Source organism: Bemisia tabaci, chromosome 1 (genome assembly GCF_918797505.1).
Source record: "Bemisia tabaci chromosome 1, PGI_BMITA_v3".
NCBI classification, from domain to species: Eukaryota; Metazoa; Arthropoda; class Insecta; order Hemiptera; family Aleyrodidae; genus Bemisia; species Bemisia tabaci.
Genome location: NC_092793.1, coordinates 57,489,952 through 57,516,352, shown reverse-complemented (window position 1 = coordinate 57,516,352; position 26,401 = coordinate 57,489,952). Strand labels below are relative to the sequence as shown.

Below are 26,401 nucleotides of genomic sequence, written 5' to 3'. Positions count from 1 at the left end.
GGACAAACCATAAACTTTTCTTCTTAAATCTAGTCGATCACATTTAGCAAGTAGTTTCTTCGCAGGGCTGTTAGCAAAGTAGCAATATGGAATTTGCGGGGAGAAAGGGTTCCCGAAGTATGAGATATTAACTTCTGGACACCCTGTATGCATCCTTTCACCACTTTCTGACTTTCTGACTGCAGAAATGGTCTCATAAGCGGCAACGCTGACTGTAGAATCTCAAGTTTAGGAGCGTGGCATCTCTTGGCGTCTAGCCGCTGCGCTCGCTGGAGCCGCGGCCAGCTGATAAATGATTCCGATCTTGGGTGGAAGCACAGAACCGTGTTTACTTGGACCCCGCTCATTTCCCCTTGTTTTCTTCAGTCTTTTTTCACTGGAGGGCGATTGCATCGTAGTCATCGTCTCAACTTCTCGAGCTGCTGTGATTACAACTGTACGCACAGCATAAGTCAGTTGGGCTACTCTTAGAATGGACCACTAGACAAGGTACGAATTTAAGCATTCTCATTCATACTTTTTAGACAGAAGTTCAAGTGGAGCAGGATTCTCGCATCGAAAATTACTAAAACGAACTCCTAACGAAGATATTAACGTTTTTATTTAAATTGGTTACGGGAAGTTTGAACTGCCCACTCGCAAGAAACTCAAAGCAATTCGCGCACTTCAACAGTTTTAGCAAGCCTCCTAATCGAGTAATATTTCCTCCCCTCTTTCTGTTATGAAAGTGTTAACAACAAGCAACGGCTGAGCCAAAGTACGGAGATTGAGATTGCCACAATTCCATACCGCAGAGATTGTTGCGGCAACGTTTAGTGCGCGATTTGATTTAGGCGTAGAGCATTGAGTTTTCATGAGCGGAAGGTTTGAACCCATCGCATCAAGAAACATTAGATATCTTCGTTACGAGTTGATTCCAGTGATTTTCACTGCGCGCATTGTATTCAACGTGAAATTGTGGTTAAGAAACATGTATCAGAATGCTTAAATCCGCACCTTGTCTAGTGGTTCATTCTTCGATATCCCCCGATACCCTTCATTTCCTGAAGACTATCAGTTTTCCCAGGTCTTGAAAACGTTGGTTAGGACCGTTTTCCTCTCAGAAACTGATACTCGGACCTCCGGCAAGATATCGAGATATTAAATTCGCGAATCTTCATTTAAAAATAACGAAAAGCTCCGAGACAGACGTCGCTCATTAACTCAATTTGTAAAAAGAAGTTATCAGAAAGAAATCTACCCATCACTTCCTTTCGCAGTACTTCGTTCCTGGCTATGCTTAAAGAAGTTACTGCACTTGTAATCTTGCAATATCTGCACTCTTCCCATGAGCAAGGCTCGTACGAATATCGTCGCCTCTCTGGCGTAAAAGGGTGTACCTCAATTCCGGCGTGAGCCTTCTTCTCCATATAACTGTATGCTTTCTGTGGCTAAAGTGGAAATAGAGATACGCCCTTACGTTAGCGGAGCGACGATATGCGCGATCCCAAGGACGCTTCTGATGGTCCTCGGTTTCAAACAGAGCTTCCAGGAGTCCACCTCACGTTTTTACCCCTCCTGCAGTCTTTATGGTTGAATTTTACGACGACCGCGAGCAAAGGCGGGACGTACTTTGCGATACATCGATTGATCTGCCGTTTAAACCTAAAGAAAAGGATTGATAAACAAGGTGTTCGCAACGAACACCTCACTGATCGATTATTTACCCTGACTTCAAATGGAGAAAAATCGATAATCGATTGTTCTTGCTTCGCCACTGCTGCTGCCGCTGCTGGATACAGCGGACACGATCACCACGTCCATGGATCCGAACCGATATCGCTTCGATTAAGATTTAGACCGTTTAGTAATGACGTTACGAGTTCTTCGACCGATTAAATGGCAGCAGCCGAGTTTCCTGCGGTCGATCGAGATATCGAAGCAAGACTCGGACTCGTTGAAAAGGGACTGCGTCTTGAGACTCCTATACGCTGCCGTGCAAGAGTAAAACGGCTTGTACAAATTGAAACGTTGCCGGATTCCTCCCGATTGAAAAAAGACAAAAATTTCTGGGAAATTGTTCATTCCTTACGTTGCAATTCATACGGAGAATTTTTTTTACGATCTGGGAACGTTGAAATGAAATGAACGATTTAATCCAGAATCAGCCAAACTGACTTTCGCATTTCATTACCTCATTTTTAAGCTAAAAACCAAACAATGTCATGCCTTGGTACTTGCTGTACCTGCTGTTCCTGAAATCTATCGATCATGAAGAATGGTATACCACTCTTCATGACTTTATGAGTGTACTAAAAATGTTCATGGTAAAAAAATTAATTAATGGTTATCTGATGAAGGAGGAAAATAAGTGGGGAAATTGGACGGCATACGTGCGTCAAGTGCGTACGGTCGCAGAGAACAGATATAGGCTCTGAAATATTATATTAGTTTGTTTTGGACTTCAGATGACACGATGACAGTTTTCGCACGATATGGCAACATTCTCCGAGAGCCGGCTGCTAACGGCCGTATTGGTTCTTGGACAAGTCAATTACTGTTACTGAAAGGACTATTGACGATAAGTACGATTCCGTAAGTTCCGTGAATCGTGTTCGCCACACGGCTTTAAATGCGACTTTTCCCCCGATGCGACGCGACGATACGTAGCTGATCTGAAAGTAAGCACTCCACTCGCAATGCGACGTTTTAGAACTTTTGCTTTCTCAGACAGCGCTGTTTTCTCTCTTCTCTCCTCCCCTACAAAAAATGACAATTCCAACCTAGGAAATTATCAAACCATGGGAAAGTCCTAAACCCCTCCCTGCCAATGCCACATATTAAATTTTTGGTTTGCGCAGCATTTTCATTGGAAATCATGCAAGTTCTGCTGGGTCCCTAACTCTACATAAAAAAACCTTGACTCTTTGTCGTTAAATGCAGCCCGACAAACTCCAGCTTACAAATAAGGAGTCACGACCTGGGAAACTGAGCTCCAGTTAAAACGCCGAGGAATGGTAGGAAACTATCGATCACCCGACTTTCTGCTCGAAAAATGTAAACTGATCTGTGGTCCTTACGGATCTTCAATTATTATTTTGGCCGCGCGATCCTCATAACAGATCAAAGCCATCAAGATCTATATTCAACTGACAATGAGTAATAAACAGTATTCGGGCAGAGCGGTTTTTGCGGTGCGGTGGGTCTATTGGCTCTGAAACATCCGGTCTGGTCGCGCCTCTCCGCAATTTGCATCCCCCTCCCCCTTCGACCGACCTATTCTTGTTCTAGTTGATATTGGTTTTAGCGACTGAATTAAGGCGGACAAGAAAAAAGCCTTACAGTGTTGCAAATTGCCATTTAAAAAATCTCGCTGACCAGATGGAGAAAAAATGAAAAAGAAAAAAAAATTAATTGAAGAAATGCATCCACCGAGAGTAACACAGGACCACAAATACTTTTCTCACAACCAGTGCGGGTACCTGAGCCAAAAGTTTTGGTGTGTCATTTATGGATCGAAAGTCTGTCCTATATAAACGAGGTCCTTTATCCGTATATCTCGCGAAATAAGTTATCGGTGGGAAATCATTATATACCATTGACTACACTTTCATTACAGATGGGCGTCTGAGAATGGCGGCAAAATTTGGCAATGGAGGTTGTACTGCGGATTTAGACATGGTGTCAGAATTCGCCTACTCGCGACGTCTTGAATCGTCGGAGTTTTAAATAGTGAACACTCCTTCCCCCTTTTGTTCATGCAAATCCCTCCGTTTGGTGGGTCAAACCGCGAGTTGAATGAATGGTCAATAGGCATAAAATTAGAATACCTATACCTACCGACGCTGGCAGGGCACAGAGAAAAAAAAGGAGAAAAAAAGTGGGGTACGAATGCTAATCTATAAGCATTTGCATTAATGCACCATTTCCCCGTGTTTCCACCTGATGAATAATACAACCTGCTTGTCAGAGAGACCGAGTTTGAACATTTTAATTTGCACCTTTAAATCTTACCTTCCCTCTCTTACAAAATTAAAAACAGAACGTCAAGAGGAATAGAAAGTGCATCTTTAATTAATTTTCTTGTTTTCTTAGCATGCAGCGAAATTACAACACGCCCACGATTTTTCACAATTCCCTCGATTGCAGTATTTTAATGACGTTGTTTTTTGTCCAAGAGAGGCTCGAAAGAAACATTTCTAGTTAGAAAGAAACAAAAAGGAAGGTGGTTGATTTCCAGTCAAAGAGCAACAAAAAGGAGTGCGGAGGCGACTCAACTTTTCGCATAGGACATCACTAAATCACTTAGCATCATCCCCCTTCCCTTAGTCTATAAGAACCAATCATTTCAACCAATAGGATCGCTCCATACTCCTGATGTCTTTTATGTACCTAGCTTTGCCTATCAATTTCAGCAATTAGGCCGCTGCTCTCTTCGGGAGCACGCGCGGCGGCAGTCTAGGCAAAACGCCATATGTGCCTTTAGGCGTTGCCAAGTTTCCTTTGATAAAACAAGAATTTCCCGGTTAAGTTAAGAATATTGTCCTTCCCATTTTTCAGGTAATTTTGTTCTCAATTTTATCTATAGTTCCTGAAAATTTAAATGAAAAATAAACATAACTTTTCCCCAAAAGTAAACATTTAACGGGGGAAATTTGGCAACCCTCGAATGTTCATACGTCGGTTGCCAAATTTCCCCCGATAAACACGTATTGTTGAGAAAAGTCATGCGTATTTTCCTTGAAATTTTCAGATACTTTAAATGAAATTGCGAACAAAATGACCCGAAAAATGGGAAGGAAACTATTCATAAATGTTCCGGGAAATTCTTGGTTATCAAAGGGCACTTGGCGACGCCTCAAGGTTCATACGGCGTTTTTCCTTAGCACGGCAGTGCTGGATTCCGAGTTGACGGGGAGCGTCGGTTTGGCGTCGCGGGAGCGGCGGGCGATAGCGGGGCGGAACGTAACGGCATGGCGATAAATTTTCGCGCGAGCAAAATCCGAAATGGGACCGACTTGGAGGCTGGCTCTGGCTGACCCTAAAAGGCACGGGAACGGGGGAACAGATGCAGATAGCGTGAAACGTGCAGTTTGTCCGGCTGAAACGCTCCGCTCCAGCTTCGCTCCGAGCCGGAAATATGATCTCCGAGTATCACGTACTCCGTACTCCGTACTTGCACCGCGGCGCGCGCGGCCGGGCCAGGGGACTGGGCCTGGGCCATGGGCCACGACTGCGACGCCGCAGAACTCCTGACGTTTCTTTCGGTTCACTCTGCATATTCGGATGGATGCCGACCCAGGATAATTTGGACGTATTTCTGTCAAACGGAACTATGTGCGCTTTAAGACATGAGCCCTGAGACCCATAAGAATATATGCATAACAAGGCTCACGTCATGATGCATTAGTTCCGTTTGGAGGAAATACGTTGATTTAACGGATGATGCTGGTCCATCGTCGAGCCGATATTGAATGACACTCATCGATAAGTGACGCTGCTCAGCAGGGGTGCAAAAAATGCCCGGGCCGCGAGAAAATGTCGAAAAGCCTCAAAAATGTGGAAGGAGGGAGTATATTCGGGGGCCGAGAGTCGAAAATAAAAGGAAAACAGAAGAAAAACGTCATCATAATTATATAGGTGGGAAATTTTGTGGAAAACTGATGAGAAAATGTGGGAAATCGGCTGGCGGGCGCGTGAAAATGTGGAAGCTTAGAAGATTCTGCACTCCTGCTGTCAAGATAAGTGTAAATCGGTCAAGGTCATTTCAAGACGATTTCAAAATTGACCCATAAGTCTTTAGAAATTTCCAGACAGGGTGATTTTTCCTGGATTTCAAAATTCTCAAACGGAAAAAACGTGTTAGGGGTTATCCCCTAAAATTGTGGTACAACCCCAATATGTTGGATGATACGGACATTTCCAACTAATGGTGGTGGTACCGCAATTCGAGTTGGAGTAGTATCACAACATTTAGGTTGGTAACCTAATTTATGAAGGTAGTACCACATATACTTGGGGCACTACCGCAATTAAGTGGAAATGTTCATATCATCCAAAACCCCGTGCTCTTTTTTTCCGTGCAGACTTTTCAGAGATTTTGGACATAAAATTCCTTGGCTTTTCTCTGAATTTATTCATTCAATCTCTTCCCACGTGATTTTACATGAAATTTCTTTTCACGAAAAACCTTCGGGCGCAAATAATCTTCAAATTAAAAAAAGCAATGTTTCAGCGGGAGAAGAAAATTGCAAGATTCCGCGGCTAAATTCCTTAAAATTTCCAAGTTGGGCAAATTTGTTTGACTTATCAAGAACTCGTCACTCTATCAGATCTCTCCCTGCGTCTACATTTTCACCATCACGGACAACTTCGGAAAGAACTTAATGTTGCTGCGCAGCGACTTATCCGGAACTTCGAAAACTTTCCACACGCACAAACTACCTCATCCATGGGTGTGAGTAAATCGCAAACCTTCGTAACTCGAGACACGAGCTGTGCATTAGCGATTATTCCACCCCCATCGCCACCGCTCCGTGCAACTTGCCCACAAGGTAAATTTACAACAAGTAAACGACGCAAACTTCAGGTAACTAACAGTTCCAACTCTCCTATCCGCATCCCCGCGCATTTACAAATCGAGCCCAACCACGGGATCCGATAAGACCCTGCGACTTTGCGGGCAGCAGTAATGTCGCCGAGGTGTTGCAAATCATGCCAGAAACGAGTTAATTAAACCACCGTGAGCTTGATCCTGCGGCAGTGAGCTTCAAATTCAAATTACCGGCAAGCATTACCACCCCCCCCCCCCTCCTCGCGGCCCAACGCCGCGACGCCTTTTGTCAGGGTCAATTTCCTCACCTTTGGTCTCGTTATGAGGTGGTGCGGTGTTGTCGCGCAGGTGAAAAGACTGCATTTCACTTCAGCACGGTCATTCCTACGATTCATTTTTCCGAGCTTCATGAGCATTCAGTGGCGTGGCGTGCTTTGCGATATATAGATTGTTATGCCATTTGAACCTATGGAAAAGGATCGATAAACAGGGTGTTCGCAGCGAACGCCTTAATAATCGATTCTTTACCATAGGTTTAAATGGCATAACAATCGATACATCGCAGTTCACGTCACGCTACTGGAGCATATTGTCACCTTCCGGGTTAGTGATACAAGCGCTTTAAGACAAGGTGCTTCGGTGCAACATCTTTCGAACTTTTCCAATGTTTTGGGAAATATTAATGAACAGAATCACTTGAAAATTTTAGGTACCAGGTATTTTTTTCCCTATCAATGATACTTCCTGAAATTTTCATGAAAGTATATGCAAACGTTTTAAAGGAGAAAATAAAAGAATTTTAAGACAAAGCCAAAATACGCGGTGCTAGAATCTGAATGAAACTTAATAATGTAGCCGGTGAGGTGAACTTGAGCTACGAAGTCTTCTCTGAACACTGAAAAACATTTCTCTTGAGATATTATTTTGACTAGAGGCGTTAAGTCTTGTCGACAATTTCGTTTTAAAAAAAAAAAAACGGTTCAGTGTTTTTTAGTTAAAATAGCGTCGTTTTGTTATCGTTAAGTTCAACTTAAAAAAACGATAGGTAGCAAAAAACCGTTTCTTTAACTTAGAACAATCTGACTTTACGTTAAATCTGCATGGATTAAACTAGAAAGAAAAAATTTTAAAAAAAATTTTGTCGACAAAAAACGACGCTCTAAGTCAACATGATATCTGCAGAAAAACTGATTGCGGTGAAATAGGTATTAAAAAGTCGGTATGTAAATAATATTTTAGACTAAGTTGGGGAAGGGGTGGTCTTCCACGACGAAGAACGTCATCGCAAGGAAACAGAGATGAGAGCGAGAGGTTGAGAAGGTTGAGAAGCCCGACGACAGATGTCACAGGGCGGAAATGGGTGGCAATTGGGGTGACAGAGACATGGGACACTCCTCGGGTCCCTGGAAGGCTTGACTCCCCACAGCTGTTCTCCTACCTACCGTTACAGTACTTGGTCCACCCTCGAATTACGCAAAAAAACCTCCGTCGCGCATAGCCAGAGGATATGAAATCCAAAATAAATTCAAGCAAGCTCATGATCTATTTTAACCAATTTGGCCACAAACCTGGCTTCTCCAGTCCTGAGAGCACGCCCAAACAAAAACTTTTTTGAAAAAACTTTCATTTTGATTTTGAGGAAATGAAGTTTTAAAAAATACTTATAAAAAATTGTAAAGACATTTTGAAGAACAGCTTGGGCGTTCTTGGTTCTAGAAAGTCTCTTTTGAATGTTCAACGTATATTTTCTTTTATTTTTGGGTTTACAAAAAAAAAGTAAAGATATTTAAAACATGCTCTTGAAACCCCCATTTTAATCGAAAATTTTAGAAACATATGTAAGTAATGGTTGGTTATAAAAAAAGTTTTAAAATTATTACATGAACCCTTTTAAAAATGTTGTTAAACCATTAAAAATTCCTTTAAAACTTCAAATGTCCGTGACTTAATGACTTTTGACGCTTTAAAATTATTAAAAAGTGATTAAAACATTTCAAAATAACGCATGATGTACACGAGACCATGACTTATCCTTTTAGTAAATCCGTCCAACTTTGTTATTTACGGATTCTCTTTTTCAGGGCGCCTGAAGTGAGAAAAAGAAAACATGACAATATTGAGTGCACGACTTTTGCATAAGGCCACTTTGTCAACCGTACAGAGAGACAGGAGGCCTTTACCTACCTTCTCTCTTTCTTACCTCAAGGTTTATGATAATACTTTTTTTCATAATCCACTGTTTAAATACCCTCTTTATTTGTACATATAAAACTCGAGTTCAGGTGAAAATATTGACAGAGAGATGATAAGAGGTACAGGTACGGTCGCAGCTGCATCTCTCACAGTCTCATATCGCGCGAAACTGTTTAATAATTGAATCATGACACTTTGGAATGACTTCCCTACAATTATAAGGCTAAAGTTTAACTAAGGCATAGAAATTCTTTCCGACATCCATACAATTTGTCATTTCCCAGACGAAAGAGCAGAACTACATTTCAACGTTGCAAAATTTCTACTCACAAATTGTACTTCAACTAGGAAACTGTCAGGCCTTCCTGACTGAAATTTTACAAACTAGTTTTAACTTGACAAAAAGTAAAAATTACCAAAATTTTTGAAAGAAATCGACCGGTCTCATTCCCGTAAAAAAAAGTTTAAGTAAATGTTGTAACATACAAGTGTTACGTTCCTCCTCTAGGGAAAGGACGAATTATATGACCTTACGGACTGACTTTAAAAATGTTGTGTTTGTTGGGGTGGAAACACAAAACTAAGGATAAATAAAGTTATGTGATTGGTCGGTTTCATCAGTCGTCCTCTTTATCGTACCTAGATCGGGTAGGATATACAAGCGGAAGCAGGAATTTTTTGAGGGAAAGAGACAGGGGGGCAGTTCATAAAAAGGGGTCGGGGGGACACCAAACCTACAAGAGTCCAGGGAAGCTCCTTCAGTTTTTCATGGGGGTCGGGGGGGGGGGGGGGAGGCTTCCTCAGCTCCAAAAAGAGGTCTTGAGGGCCTCCACGAGAAAATTTTGAAAAATCGAATAGCATCAGGAACAAATTTAGATTGTTATTACCAACTGATCAAGGTATACTATCAAGGATGAAACATATGTCACGAACTTTCCAAAATCCCTCACATTTTCTAGGGGCCAAGTGGATTTCAGCGAGGGCGCCCCCCTTCTCCCCCTCGGTTTCCCACCAGTTTCGCTCAGGGTGGAATGCTGTCAAGCTATCGAATCGGCCACTCAAGAGAGGCCTTTCGGGCCGACATACTGCCGTACTGAGGAAAAACGCCGTATGAACCTTCGCCAGTTGCCAAATTTGATTTTATTAAATACGAATTTTCAGAAAAACTCGTGAAGATTTTCCATTCAATTTTTCAGAGAATTTGCTTCGTAATTAGATCTAAATTAACCGAAAATTTCAGAAGAAGACATTCATAACTCTCCTCAAAAATACATGTTTTCTACGCGGAAATTTGACAACTCTCGAATGTACATTCGGTGTTTTTCCGCAGCATACTAGACACGGAGAAGAGGATGACTGACGAACGCGGCCGTAACTCCATTTCTCTTGGATCTTGTCTCATCCAGTCGACATCCACAGCATTTCTACAATTTAGGCCGCTGCTTTTTATCCATAGTAAGGGATTATTGCATGAAAAACTCACTCACCAATGATAGGGCGACGCCGGGGTAATCCAAATCTGTAAAAAAGAAAACACCAAATCAGAATTCGAAAGAACAAGCGCGGAAAACACTCGGAAAAGCGTGTGACAACAGCGGTGGCGGATAGCGAGGCGCGGCGAGTGACACTGATACGGGGCCGAGTTGACACCGACAATGACCTAGAACTGCAACGAACGACGACACAGCGACGGAGTGCAGTGAGCGAGAAGTGGCACCACACGTTCGGTTCGGCGCGCAAAGAGGAGGCGACTGAGGAGGACTCACAACACGCGAGAGAGAACCCGCCTTCCTTGCAGTTGCACGCCGCGTTGGCGTGGGGGTCGCTGGTCCCGGTCGCCCCCCCCCCCCCTCCACGCCCCCAGGGGGCAACGGCTCCCGACTCCGGGATGCGCTCCCAACACCAACTGGGTGTCTGGTTTTTTTTTTTTTTTTTTTTTTTTTCCCAATTGTGGGAAATCCTAATTTTCCTGATTTTTGACCGCTAAATCCTGATTTCATAATTTTCCCAAATCCTGTTCTTTCCGGGAATCCTTCAAAATTTCTGCATAAGCGTACGCGAAAGCAGAAAAAAAATCCAATCGGATAGCCGACCTATGTAACACATATTAGCGCCTACAAGACTGCACGAATACTTCACGCATTGTATCAAACACAGTGAGGTCATTGCGGTCAGCGTGAAACGGATAGCGCCTACAAGAATGCATGAATACTTCACGCATTGCGTCAAAAACAGTGCGGTCAGCGTGAAACGCACAGCGCCTACAAGACTGCGTGAATACTTCACGCGTTGCGTCCAGCACAGTGCGTTCAGCAGCGGTCGGCGTGAAACGCTTAACGCCTACATGACTGTCGGAATACTTCACGCATTGCGCCAAACACGGTGCGGTCTGCGCGGCGCGGCACGGCGGTGGAAGTTAAAAGCATTGACCCACATTTATGTTTGTTCTTTCATAATTTTTTCGTTCATTTCTTATGAATGGAAAGCCTTGTCCACACAGAGATAGGTTTACAAAACTTAACTTTCGCGCAAAGTTCCGTGAACTTTTGCTAGTGGTGTTGACAGGGCTTTCCCAAAAAATGTGTTCAACACGAGTAAATGCGTCTAATGCACTCCTTCCCCGCTGACACGTTCTATTGATGGTTTTTATCGAGTTTCAAAACGAATGAGAAGGGGGCGGCAAGTAGGTGAATCCGGCCATGGTTTGTTTGATGAATTTCGTGGTTTAAAAGTTAGAATTACTAACTGAACTGAACACGAGGATACCTTTCGGTTCATAAATTGAGCAATTATTAAAGGAGGTATGACAAAATGATGTAATCTACTTAAATACATGAATTCAAATAGGGAATGCCGCCAGATGACGTCACTAGCTGGGTGGTGAATTTTCTTCACTCTTGAATCTGTTTTCATACGATTCCCTAAAAAATGAATGCAAAATCGGCTCTTTCAGCACTTCCGAATGAAGCAAAGAAAAATGTGAGTGCAACTTCTCCGATAAGCATATTCAGTTATAGTTAATTCCTGCATTTCGGAAAAAAAGAGTTGTGTTGACACGGTGTGTACCGTGTGTACGTAGCGCAATTCCTCCAGAAAATTTTAGAAAAACCATAAGAACTGTGGCTGCGGTTTTCGAATCTTTCAGCGACTATTTTCATTGGCAAGGTAAAATAGGTCAGTTACTCGTAGGTAGTTAATACGACTGAGAAGACTTTTGACAGGCACAGGATTTTTGAATTTCTAGATTGTTAAGCTTCGGAGAAAACAGCTATCTGAGCCGGAATCACGGGTCCAAAAGCGGAAGAGCTCATCGTACGCGCGCCACCCTTCGGAAACGGAAAACGTGCGCGATTACCGAGAGGGCGCATTTCGAGACCACCGTAACTCCTGAGACTGCAGCCGTACTTAAAAAAAAACGTCGTAAGTACCTTCAGGCGTTGCCAACTTTCCTCTCATAAAAAACAATTTAATTGGGAACGTGGTACATACATATCTGTCTTCAAGATTTTCCGAAAAGGAGGGGTATCAATTAGGGCCTTTTTGCCCCCCCCCCCCCCTCCTACAATCTGGAAATTTATGCGGGTTTTCTGAGTTGACTCAATGTAGTTTACGGTAATAATCATGATTTGGTCCATGGGCCGCAATTGATAAGTGTTAAACGGTTGCCCGAGCATAGGTCTGCAGGCGCATTTTACCGAAAAATGCGGGTTTTTCTATCACTCAAAGGCTTTTTTGACACCTAGCACATCGTCTGACTAAAACGAGCTTTGGATATGTTATCAAGGAGACATTAGAATACATTTTAACCCTGGTTTGGTTTTAGTTTGATAATGTGCTCTATAGGGGGCCAAAAAAGGTCCTTATCGATACCCCTCCTTCTGCTCGTATTTTCATCTAAAATATCTAAAAATCTCAAAGAGAAATATGCATAGCTCCCTTCAAAAATTAATTTTTTATCAGGGGAAATTCGGTAACATTTGAATGCTCATACGGCGTTTCTCCTCAGCGCGGGAGAGTGCTAGGGAAGATCATATCGTGAACCGCGGAAGGAGGAAGGAGAGAGTGCAAAGTGGGTTATCTGTCGCCTTCAGTTTGTGTTTCTCTCGTAATTAGCACCTCCTCCACACCACCGGCACCAGGTGACACATCTCACATGCAGAGCAGAGGGCCCCTTGACACGAACTGCACGGACGCCCGTCGTTGCTATTTCTCGCTGCAAGAGGCACGGTTGCAGGCGATCGTTAAAACTGAAATTTGGAGGGGTGGTCGAGGGGGGGGGGGGTGTAATCTGTGATAGCAAATCCAAAAAAGGACCCCGCAAACCTCTTATGGGGCGTTGTGCTATGATCGATTTTCAAATGTTTTATTTTATTAAACTCGTCTACGGATTCTAATCAAAAGTAATAATTGCGCCAACTCGATCTCTACGAGTTACCGTTTTTGCACGATCCGCGAAAGTTTCGCTATTTCCTTGAATAAAAGGAGGCCGGCACTAATGGTTCTCGCTAGAGTCCCTTTATAGAGAGAGTTAAGACAACGTGGCTCATGGATATCACAAACGGGAATAAAGATTATACAAATCGGACGTTTTTCGTAATCATTGATCAACCCATTCCCGAATTCCCGTTCCCTCTCTCATTCTGTTTGTTCCTTGCCGTACCCCCAATGTCCCGGTCCATTCCAGTTTATAATCTTTGCAATTGGTGAAAGTGTAATCTTTATTCCCGTTTGTGACAGTGTGAAGGCCTAAAATACGGGAACCTATCAGAAATGGATTCGCATTGTCTTAACTCTCAGTATAAAGGGACTCTAGTTCTCTCTAAATTGCGAAGTCTTCAAACAGAACGATGAGCTTCTCGGAAAGTAGCGCTGGAAACGCATACTAAAAAAAAATAAAAATACTTCCGCATTCTTTGATCCTGCACGCGGTGGTGGCTTACACCGGACTTGAATCAAAGAAAATCGATCAAAGAGTCCTCTCCCGAGTTCCTGACATTCCGAGTAATTCAGGATAATCACCAATTCAGAGGCAGACCAGGATTTAGGGTTCGGACGGAGGCGTTAACGCATTGTAAACATCGGAAACGCATCGTGTACTTTTTGAAAACGCTCGATCGTAGATATTAACCACGTAAGCCCCATGCAAACTTCACATCGGACAGAGGGCTAATGGAATACAAAGATCACGCTTTTTGATGCTGACATTTTGATGTTTAGATACTGAAATACGCGTTTTCGGCCTGCAAATGTGGAGGAAGCACAATAATTAAGAGCAAATAAATTAGGACGCCTTATAATGTACAATAATCCGCCTTGACTTCATTCGGAACAAGGGTTGAACATCAAGATAGCTTCAATGAAATTTCAGTAATTCTTAAAGATTTCCAAAGATGACTAACTCGATCATTTCCCCCAACTGATCCCAGCTTTCCGTTAGATAGCTCAAGGGATTCCTATAGCTCGGAGGGTGGAAACGGGACATTATAGTCAGTGGCGTGGCGTGCTTTGCGATAAATCGATTCTCTGTCATTAAAACCTATGGTGAAGGATCGATAAACGGGGCGTTCTCAACGAAAACCTTAATATTCGATTCTTCACAATAGCTTCAAATGGGGGAATATCGATGATCGATCATTCACACATCGCCACTGATTGTAGTCCATGCAATTGAGCCCCCATGCCTCCCATAAAAATGAGGGTAAAATCTTATTTGCCCTTCAATTTCATTGCCCCTCGATCGGCGCGCGTCCATTACTTAGACCAAATTAAAAAAGTATCGTGAGGGTGTGTGCTTCTGACCTAGTTTTAAAAACGCGATCAAAGGGGCCGGCTGTGCTGCCAAGCTGGCGACAATCTTTTCACTGATTCCACGATAGAGCATTGCACTAAAACTACAAGTAAAGTAGAGTTTACATCAAGAATTTTACTTTCGCCAATTCCTGGACCTCTTTTCCCCCATATCGATGGCTAACGAACAATACCGCCTATCTGCAAACAGTGCAAACCAACGATTTTGCAAAACGAAGAGAGAATTTCGTAATTTTTAGGATTTTAAGATTAGATTTGCTTTTTTTCATGCATTACAGCATCTTTGAAGCGCTTCCCTACAGAACTGGAAAAACTAAAATCATCAGGCTAACGAACCATACCGCATGTATGCATACAGTGCAAACTAACGATTTTGCAGAACGAAAAGAAAAATTCGTGATTTTTAGGATTTTAAGATTCAATTTGCTTTTTTTCCATACATAACAGCATCTTTGAAGCGCTTCCCTACAGAAATGGAAAAAAACTAAAATCATCAGCTTGCGTATTTTATATGCGAAAGTCTCTGGCTCTTTTTTGCCAAACTTATCGGTAAGTGCCTGACTAAACGATTTGGTGCCCGAAAATTCTTTATCCGCGAAAATTCTGTGGAATCTCACCCTACAGTACATCCTTCAAATATAAAAGTATTTGGTGGTTAAACTAAATATTATAACTTAGAATAATTGGATATCATTTCCTTGTCTGAAGAAGTCCGAATTGCATATTCTTTCAGAGGAGCATCTCGACCAAGCAAGTAGTGCAAATATCTTAACAAATGTCAATGGGATTCTCGTCATAAACAGCCGGACCGAGCGATACCACTATTCTAACTCTTAGGAGCGCATTTTGCCTACTCAACGAAATTGAAGGCGAATTAGTAGATCGCGCGATAAATCTGGGAACTTCCTGCTCTTTACGCTCCCACGTAGTTTGAGGGAAAAGAACTCGCGTAAAACTAATCATCCAGGCGTCTTGATCATTCTAGTTTTTCAATCAGAGGATATTTTGGTGCAGAATAAAGCAATGGCGAACTGTAAAATCAATATTTCGATTGAAAGTTTCCGTTCGTACTTATTATTTCCTTATTCTTTTTAGAGTATTGGCGTGTATTTTCATATGAAATTTTTAGTGAACGTCTTCGAGAGGATCCAAAAAGTTCTGACTAAACTGGCGAGAATGATGATCGATCTTTGCAACATCGCGAACTTCGATACGCATGTTTATCAAATATCACTATAAACATTTGTTCAACTGCGTTTGATATAGGCAAAATCAAAAACTTTGTTTGAATTTAACTATGTGCTTTCTTTCGTCGATTACAAAAGCAAGCCTTGGATCATAATTTAAATAAAACATTTTGAACCTTCAAAAGCTTGTTTTCTTCTGATTATAAACTAAGGGTGAAGTAATGTCTCGTCTCCACTGCGGAGACTTCTTGAACTGAGAGTGAATATTGCACCTTCACGAAAGAAAATGCGCTCCAAACGAAGGAGGCTAGCGGCTGTCCATTGAACTTAGGCTAGAAATATTGGCAGGCGTCGGTCGAAAGATCAAATCCAGCGTAATTTGAGGCTTATAAAACGGTACTGAAACGGTCTATCTGGCAGGTGTAAACGCGGGCAGAGGCCGTGTTGTCAATTCAGTCCGGAATTTTTGTGAACGTGACGAGTTTATGGGGAAAAATAACCAGCTCCAAAGTTCTAAACCTGCTCTTTCGGAACGAAAGTATCGCTTGGAAAGGCCATCAAACTTAAACAAAAAGCATCACCGCCCAATGGGCAATAAAATACTTTTACCAACGAAATTTCGTGGATTTTTTTTCTTAGTTACATAGTTCTTAGTTTCTTAGTTTTCTCGCATTCGCAATTTCGACGCTTACGTGATTTGGAAAATAATCGGTTCAATTAGACAATAACTTGCGAACCTAAACGTATAAAAATTGGTTTCGAAACGATAAGTAATTCAATCGAAATTTGAATTGGTTTATCGTTTTAATGATCTTCCACGAGTAATACCAGCGGGCAATTTGTTGAAATTTACAGATAAAGCTATGGACACAGAAGACAAAAGGAGTATAAAGCGATTCTATTGGTTGAAACGGGTAACTATTATAGACTACGGGGGAAAATGATAGACTAGCTATGTAGGCGTAGGGTCTTTCGTGAATTGCCGTTAGTTAGTCTATCACTTCCCTCCTTTGCCCATTGCAACCACCCGCTTCCACCAATAGGATTGCTTTATTCTCAATTAGTCATATTTGTCCATCGCTCTGTCTACCAATTTCAATTATCAGCCCGCAGAGTATATGCTCTTTCACAAGAAACTAATAAATTTGGCAACACTCGATGGACGGCGCGTGTAAATAGACGGATGGATTTTTTACTTGATAATGCACTATGATTGTGAGTAAACAGGATATGATGGCTTGGGGAGAGCGGGTCGGTAAGCGGGGGGAGGAGGGGGGCGAGAAGAGAGGAAACACGATTAATAAGAGAGCTCGACAAACAGTATAAACCGATCAAAGTTCACTGCGATTGGCTAAACATTCGAGAATCGACGTGGCGGGCGATGGAAGGAGAGAATTGCGCGTTGGATTCAACCGCAATCGATATCTTTCGACTCGAGCAGGGAGTAAGCATGGATGTTGAGGCTCGATTAATCGAAAAAGTCTTCATTATCTACATCTCAATGGTCTCAATATTAAACGGTAACGCGGGTCAAATCACAGCTAGATCACTCGACTAGGGCTGATCGTGAGTCGGTAGTTTTCGATAGCGGCAGCAATTTTTGCGATTCGACAACACTGTTTTTCTTACATTCACATCTTTCATACAAAAAAACATCGATTTCAGATGAAGCAGTACGCTCCGATATATATCGATGTATAAAACGCGGTTGAATGGGCGACGCGGCGTGGAAAATGTCGGAAATATTGACGATTTGCAAAGAATGGACTGAAACTGAACAAAGGAAACTCCAACTGTCTATATTGATAATTTTATAATTTGATTCCTTTTAAGTACATGGACTGTGTCATCGTGCTCAAGGTGCTTAAGGTGCTCAATCCCCCAAGATTTGTGGTTTGAAAGAGAGCAGTGGAGAGTAGGAGTCGTAGAGCGCGAGGGAGTGCTGTAAAGCGACCTTTTATGTATGTACTGTGTCATCGTCAAGAAAAAAAAAGAAAATTACACTCCATTGAAGTTTAAGATAAAAATATCATGAATTTGAATGGGCTTTGTGATAGTAAAATAAGTTTGGGTAAAAAGGCATGGATCTATTAACTTTATGCCCACATCATAAGGTATACTTTGAAATTGTTCTGCTTTAATCATGCTAAGTAGATCTGACAATAAACTATAATTTGAGCTTGGGCTGAAAAAAATGTATTATGTTAAAAAAAATTACTCTTATCCTGCATGCGGATGCGCTGAACGAGCGATACTAGCACCGCGGTCAGCTGATCCGAAGGTTACGGGGTCAACCTCTGACAATAGCGATGGCGACAGTAAAAACCGCACAAAGAAAGCGAAGTGCACATCGGTGCTCGTTAGCAGCGGCTGGGCAGCTTGAAGTCCTCCAAAGCAGTGCCAGATCCCGCGGGAACTTTACTTTCTTCTGTGTGAAAGCTCAGGAGTATTCATAAATATGGCAACATTGCATGCCCCTTCCTGGCTGCAGCTTTTGACTTTCTGCTGCGCGTCAAACGCTGAATTCGAGAGCTTTCGCGTGGCAGTCTTCGGAGGCTGCCGCGTGCGGGGAGAGCAAGACGACAAATTGTCATGGATTTTGAAATACCCTGACTTTCCAAATGTTTCCCGGCATAGTTTCTAAAAAAAAAAAAAAATATTTTTATACAAAGCTTTGCACGCATTATCTTCAAATTGAAAAATGTTTAGGTTTTGGCTGGATGAAAAAGTTTTTAAGCTCTGCAAAAGAATTCCCGGACATTTCGAAGGCTTTTTGGGACTTTTTGAGAGTTTATCACAATATCACAAGCGTACGTCACGTGTGTGACAGTCACATCATTAAACGAGGATCGGAAAAGATCAATCGCCGAGAACCAAAAAAAGGGGATGACAACTGACTGAAAAGAACACTGATGAAAAGGAAGAGAGGGGCGTGGATTCTGCCGGTCGAAAACGTGGTTAATTGGAGACGGGCGAAAAGCTAAGATTTTCCTTCAATTCCACGTGATACCACATACCTACTCCGGAGTTCGAATAGTTGCTCGCTTCATTTCCGCTTGATAAAACTTCAGAAAGTGCGCGGATTTCGTCCCCATATCGCGAGACGTAGGCGATATTTCCATTTTGGATACCCTGAATCCTGAGAAATCACGCGTTTTGCAGCTAGGTTTCGCAGGGAGTGCGCAATTTTTTCAGCCGACTTAAAAAAAGTGAAAATTAAGGACTACAAGATCAGCTTTCCTCTCAATTTCAGGTACTCGACTACTCGTCGTGCTTTTCAGGCCTTTATTGTTTACAATTACGAAAATATAAAAAAAAGAAGAAAATAGGGTGTTGAATTCTTCGCCCCAATACAAATGATTCCTCACCCTCGGGACTAGCGAGATTAAATATTCTTCTGCTATCTCACTCGGACCCTAATAAAGCGGCAACCGCTGACCACAAACAATATAACTATTCCGTAGCGCGTAGAGGGATCAGTGTCCCCGTGACCGACTAAGTATTAATTATTGCCTTTATCTATGACGGGAACCTTCGTAAACCTCAACGGACCTCCCCCTGGTCCAAAAGAGGAGCTTCGCGAGGCTGCGCTTAATAGGTTTTGCGTGCCTTTGCGCTGTTTATGTCGAGCAGAGTTGCCAGATCACACGGAAAAATACTCATTTCCGACAGCGGTTCATGAGGGCGTGAGTTAACTCTAAAGATATCCGGCAAGGACGACGAGAGGTGAGAAGCTGCTTCGAGCAAGCTCGTCTGTGAGCTATGGATCTCAGATTTTATCACACGATCAGTCAATCGGTTTAAATGTGTGAGTACATCCTTGGACAGTTATTAAAGCGAAATTGACCCGGAAAAGCTTCAGTATTTTCATCGTGTGCTGAGGCACCGAGGCTTGTCCTATTTTCAAAGCCGATATTTTGCTGGTACTTTTACATTGAGATTGAAATTCAGTATTTGTGACGTTTCAAGGGAAGATGGACTTTGTGTCCACGCTCAAAGTAAAATAACGCAAAAACTGTAAAATATATTGAGAAACACGATGGTGCCTTTGGTTTTCTCTAAAATCAACTCCCAAGCTCAAAAAAAGCTCCCATTTCCTTCTAAGAATCATGTTTTCTTAGCTATATTGTGATGCATGGAATATAAGGGAGGGGGAGAAGGTTTAAAATACCAAATGAGAGGCTTGGAGGACAAGGCGCATAAGTGCAATTTTTTACAAAATTGAGCTATTACTAATTTCAAATGAAACTGGTTTTAAGGCATATTCTGAGAAAAATTTGCTCCACAATTCCACTTTTTAAGCATCAAAAAGTCAGTTTGAACATTCTTTCCGCCATAAGGATCCAAGTTATTTAGAAACTTCAAACAAGTATTTCTCGAAATGGCAAGAGCTGCTTTTGTGCGTCTTGTCCTCCAAGCAGGCCCGCCAAAAGGGGGGCGGGAGGGATACTGGGTCCCTGGAACCGGGGCCCGGGCCCGAGAGGGGGCCCATGTTACCCGTGAAAAACCACTACGAATTCACATGCAACCCTTGTTTCGTAAGAAAAAGTGAAAAATTTACCCAAAAAATTTCGCAAAAGGTAAATAGATTTTCAGAAACACGCTGGGGCACTGTAGAATTCTTCTTAAATTTTCCGAGAAGTATACTTCTTGGAAAACTTCTATCTATTTTCAAGATTTTCAGTACAGAGGGATATTATTAGTAACTGCGTTTCATTTTCTTCCATCGACAGATGCTAAGAGTCTCCAGTCTGGGCATCCTCGACTTCAATGGCTCATGGCTCAACTCCCTTGCCATAGACAGACAAAGGGGGAGTTCAGGGGGGCCTGGCTCTCTTAGAACTGAAAATAGTACCATATGCCCCCCCCCCAAAAAAAAAAAAAAAAATTTTCCAGATGTTTTGAATGCAACAATTCGCAAGTATTTTGTGCTGAAATAATAAAAAAAAACATAATTATTCCGCAGAAATTGATGGAAATATTCTATATGGAAGCTTCGAAATGCGTCGAATTAGTTGTATAAATTCTACAATTTCTCGGGGGATGCCCCTCGGACCCCCCCCCCCCCCCACTGAGCTTGGGGCCCGGACCTTAAAACTGGTACCAGGGCCCGAGATGGGATGTGGCGTGCCTGCCTAAGAGCTATTTCCATTAAAATCTTCCGTCACATTCATACGGCACAATGATACAACTATTTTAACTCTCCGGTATGCGTGAGGTATCACGCCGCATTTGAAGGCGTTTTCAAAACAGCTTAGCTCCGATACCCGGATTATCGTTTTGCATAATTCATATTCTTTTGTTATATTCCGTGCCACTCGTTTATTTTTAATCCTCGTAGAAAAACCAACCATTTTCTAAATACAATTCTAGCTGGAGCGCACATAAGCGCATTCATGACTGCAAAAATGTTAACGGAAATCGAAAAGGCCAGCGTGCATGAAGGCTATTTCAATGGACCACTAGACAAGGTACAAATTTAAGCATTTTGATACATATTTTTTGACCAAAATTTCACGTAAAACACGATGCGCACAACAAAAATTACCGAAATTAACTCCTTACGATGATACTAAATGATTCTTGATGCGTGAATTCAAACCACCCGCTCATTAAAACTCAATGCTCTACGTGATTCACATCGCGCGCTGAACATTATCATGACAGTCTTTGCGATATAAAAATCTGGCAACCTCAATTTTGACGCTTGGGCTCAGCTATAGCAAATTGCTTTTAATTTGAACAACACATGGTGGGTTATGAACAGTGATCGATTGAGAGACTAGCTGAAACTGTTGTGGTGCGCGATTTGACTCAAGTAGAGCTTTGAGTTTCTTGTGAGCGGGCAGTTCAAAATCCGCGTAACCAATGTGAAATACAAAGTTTAATATCTTCATCAGGAGCTGGTTTCAATAATTTTCGTTGCGCGAATCGTGTTCTACGTGAAATTCTGGTTAAGAAACATGTATCAGATTGCTTAAATTCGTACCTTGTCTAGTGGTCCATTGCAATCTTCCGTCGCATTTCTATGGCGCAATGATACAACTATTTTAACTCTCCGGAATGCGTGAGGTATCACGCCGCAATTGAAGGCGTTTTCCAAACAGCCAAGTTCCGATACCCGGATTATCGTTTTGCATAGTTCATATTCTTTTGTTATATTCCGTGCCACTCGTTTATTTTTAATCCTCGTAGAAAAACCAATCATTTTCTAAATACAATTCTAGCTGGAGCGCACTTCAGCTATGCATTCACTAGCGCAAAAATGTCAAAGGAAATCGACACGCCCAGCGTGCATGGAGGCTATTTCAATTGCAATCTTCCGTCGATTTTCTAAGGCGCAATGATACAACTATTTGAACTCTCCGGAACGCGTGAGGTATCACGCCGCATTTGAAGGCGTTTTCAAAACAGCCAAGTTCCGATACCCGGATTATCGTTTTGCATAGTTCATATTCTTTTGTTATATTCCGTACCACTCGTTTATTTTTAATCCTCGTAGAAAAACCACTCATTTGCTGAATACAATTCTAACTGAAGCGCACTTCAGCTATGCATTCACCACTGCAAAAATTTCAGAGAAAATCGACATGTTCATCGTGCATGAGGGCAGGCCCGCCACAAGGGGGGGATACTGGGTCCCTGGTACCGGGGCCCGTGTTACCCGTGAAAAACCACTACGAATTCACATGCAACCCTTGTTTCGTAAGAAAAAGTGAAAAATTTACCCAACAAATTTCGCAAAAGGTTAATCGATTTTCAGAAACACGCTGGGGCACTGTAGAATTCTTCTTACATTTTCCGAGAGGTATACTTCTTGGAAAACTTCTATCTATTTTCAAGATTTTCAGTACAGAGGGATATTATTAGTGACTGCGTTTCATTTTCTTCCGTCGTCAGATGCTAAGAGTCTCCAGTCTGGGCATCCTCGACTTCAATGGCTCATGGCTCAACTCCCTTGCCATAGACAAACGAAGGGGGAGTCCAGGGGGGCCTGGCCCTCTTAGAACTGAAAATAGTACCATATGCCCCCCCCCCCCCAAAAAAAAAAATAAAAATTTTCCAGATGTTTTGAATGCAACAATTCGCAAGTATTTTGTGCTGAAATAATAAAAAAAAAAAAAAAAACATAATTATTCCGCAGAAATTGATGAAAAAATTCTTTATGGAAGCTTCAAAATGCGTCCGATTAGTCGTATAAATTCTAAAATTTCTGGGGGTGCCCCTCGGACCCCCCCCCCCCTCCGTGCTTGGGGCTCGGACCTTAAAACTGGTACCAGGGATCGAGATGGGATGTGGCGGGCCTGCCTCCAAGCCCCTCAAATATAATTTCCGCTTTAGACAACACCACGGAGGAGCGAGACGCCGTCGTTGAAAAGGATCCAGCGGAACCGACGACGCCAAAAGGTGACAGTGCTCGTTGAGAAACCACCGAGCGAGGGCGGGTGGGGAGGGGGCGTTATTGTTGCGAAGATGACCAGGCCTAATCGGACGGGGAAAACGAGTGGGACGCATGAAAGAAAAACGCGAAACCAAAAGCTGGCCTCTCATAATCCAATCGGAGAAAACCCGACCGACCAACTGCGACTCCGTACAGCGTACACACTCGACACGAACATGACCGCGCGACAGGATGTCCGTCCTCTCGGGCAGAAAACGAACACGCGAGGTGCCGAAGGGCGCGTAGAGGGCGTGCTGCCGTGCTGAGGAAGAACGCCGTATGAACATTCAAGTGTTGCCAAATTGCTCCGGATAAAACATGTATTTTTAAAGAAAATTGTGCGTAATTTTCCTTGAAATTTTCAGACGTCTTGGATGAAATTGGGAACAAAATTGTCTGAGAAAATTGAAGAAAAATATTAACGATTTTCCTAGTAAATTAGGATATGATTGAAGGAAATATGGCAGCGTCTGAAGGCTCATACGGCGTTCTTAGCACGGCAGTATGGAGCATGATGCGCCCGCACTCATGAGTGCTTGCAACGTCCCACCCACGGACCTTCCTTCGAGCCGACACGCCACGAGTTGTGCATTTGGCGACGCTCATCTTTTGAGCAAGGGGAAGAGGAGGGAATAGGGAGTGGTAGAGCCCTAGAGATACCTGAGACAATTTTCTCTTTCTTTTTTTGAAAGTTCGGACAGTTCGGAAGGAGTTTCTTCTTAGCAGACACCTATCTCGGTAGAAAAAAACTAATGGCAGATATGCGGGGTTTGGAGGACAAGGCGCATAAGTGCAGTTTCTGCACTTTGAGAAATGTGTGTTCGAAGTTATGAGTTTCGAAATTTCATGGATTATTATGGCGGAAAGAAAGTTAAAATTGACTTTTTGATAATTAAAAATTGAAATTAGGCAGCAAACTTTTCAAAGAATATGCATTGAGACTAATTTTACATGAAATCATTAATATCTCTATTTTCTCAAAAACTGCAGTTACGTATGCGCCTTGTCCTCTCATGCGGTGTTTCTGGAATGAGTCAGAAATAGTAGTTCTCAATGGCAAAATTCAGTCGAATTCATTCAGAAGTACTCAGATAAACATTATGTACTGTGCTAAGTCGCTTGCATTCGCACACTTAAGTTTATATAATTATAAAGTTAAACTGCAACCTGCCATCTTTCTATATGTATTGAAATTGAGAGAATAAAGATGGTAGATGTGTTCATGCATGTTTAGTTAGAACTGGACTGAGTTAAGCAGAAAGGAACCAACCCACATTTTGGAAAAAATTGAGTTATGAATGGTTTTGAACTCAACCACTGCTCTACTATCTATCGCCAAAAATTCTAAGTTTTTGTTGGAGCAAATTTTGCAGAAATTGAACTTGAAGTTTATGTTTTACATTGAGTCTTATGCAGGAGCCAAACTTTAAACCTCTTGTTCTCGGTTCGATCCCGATGTGGCTTGGTTCCTTTCTGTTTAACTCCGTCCAACTAAGGTAGATTCTAAACACTGACAATGAGCCAGGAAGTATCCAACATCAGTCCAGAGTCGTTAGATGTAAAGTACCAAGAGTCGACAAATTATAATGTGCTCATTTTTCTTGGACAAAACAGAGAGTATGTACCTGAGTGATACGTGGAATTGGACTGATGTTGGAACAAAAGCCAGTTGTAAGAAAAAAATGAATTAGGTATGGTTTCGAACGGATTGTGAGCTAAGTGGGATTAAGTATGTCCCCTATCAAATATTCGAAGGCAAAAAAAAAATATTCTGAGTGCAAAAACTAAGGTTATACCCTGTCTTGAAAGGTAGTGATAATCATATGAAGAAAATCCAACTTAAGGTGATTACCTAGTCACAGTTTCTGGCATGCGATAAATCGCATCGATTTGGTCAAAAAGCTCGACAGATTTTGAAATTTTAGCTATAAAAAGAATGATCGCAAGAATGATGTGCATGGATCTAAAGAATCATTCTAAACCAAAGGATTGGCAAATTTTAGAGAGATGAAAGCAAGATCCTTGTTGGAAAATAACTTTGCATTCAATACAGAAACCGATGACTGTATCGAATGGGAGGTTCTTTCAAAAAAAGAATACTGCTTTCATGTCAGAATTCTGCCAAATTTTTACTTCAGAAGGATTCTTTAGGCTCATATACAAGGGCTGTTGTTCTATGTCAGGCTTAAAGTTCAAAATCTTCAGAGGTTTTTGAGTGAATCGATGCGATATATGGCGCGTCGGATACTGTGACAAATCTCCTTAAGGAAGAATTACATGAAGCTTTTTGCCTCACAGCTAAACTTAGTCTACTATGTGTTTTTAGCAGAGGTGCTAATTATTTAAAGAGTAACGGACTCAAATCTGTAGATTCGCGATAGAAGATATAAAAATGAAATATTTATCACAGTACATGGCATCAGCAAGGACCACTCCCTTGAGCTGAGGAAGTGATCCCAAAATGTGAGGGTGAGTAATAATTACAAGATTGCTACAGTACTTAAGTATAAGTAAGCAGAGAATTCAAAATAAAAGGAACACTCACAGGGGCTGAATGTCGATTCCAGGTTAGGGTGTGGGATTTAGTGAGTGTACATCGAAACCAAAACAATCGCAGACTGACCGACAACTGGGGTGTTCCGAAAATTCACAGCAATTCTCTGTCTCCTGATGGAACGAATAGTGAAATTGAAATCAAAATTGAAATTGGCACAGTATTGAGACGGAACGAAACGACAGAACTGGATAGAACGTTAGATAAACGCAAGATAATTCTTATCAGACGGATAGTTGGCATGCATTTTTGAGGTTACATGCAGCTGTTCCAAATATTATTGAATAATACATTAAATCCGGCGATAGAGGGAAGAGAGTAAAAACGATGCAACCGTCGCGAGAAGAAAATAAAATTAGCGCTAATAAACGAAAAATAATTTCTGATACCTAACGATTATCACGAAATTTAAACTGCGAGATGACTCATTGCACTATTATGCATGCACTCAGACGCAGAATGCACTCATAGAGAAAAAAAAGGAGGTGTTTGCATTTCGGGCATCTTGGAATATTTTGATGACTTGATGACGTAGGTGGGTACAGCTGGGTACAGAGACGTCCCACGGAGGGCCAGCAGCCAAGTTTAGCCGGTCAAAAGTCCTCAGAGGCGCCTGAACTTACTAATATGAGAGAATGTATGTTTTTAGGGGTAATTTAGGTCGCTGAATCCATATTTTGGGTTTC

The 26,401-nt window shown here is 42.1% G+C and overlaps 1 protein-coding gene across 2 annotated transcripts in view; it reads right to left on the bottom strand.

Annotated features, from left to right (window-relative positions):
* The window catches only part of pico (ras-associated and pleckstrin homology domains-containing protein pico), a 198,687-nt gene extending 172,605 nt beyond the window's left edge, over nucleotides 1-26,082 (bottom strand). The window contains exons 1-2 of one of the 2 annotated variants that reach the window (XM_072304221.1): nucleotides 25,705-26,082; nucleotides 10,213-10,245 (exon numbers count right to left, since the gene is read on the bottom strand). The gene's annotated coding sequence lies outside the window, so the exon portion shown is untranslated. Of the gene's footprint in view, nucleotides 1-10,212; nucleotides 10,462-25,704 lie in introns of those variants that run through there. The other variant, XM_019060131.2, reaches the window with a different exon arrangement.
* Nucleotides 26,083-26,401: the final 319 nt, after the last annotated feature.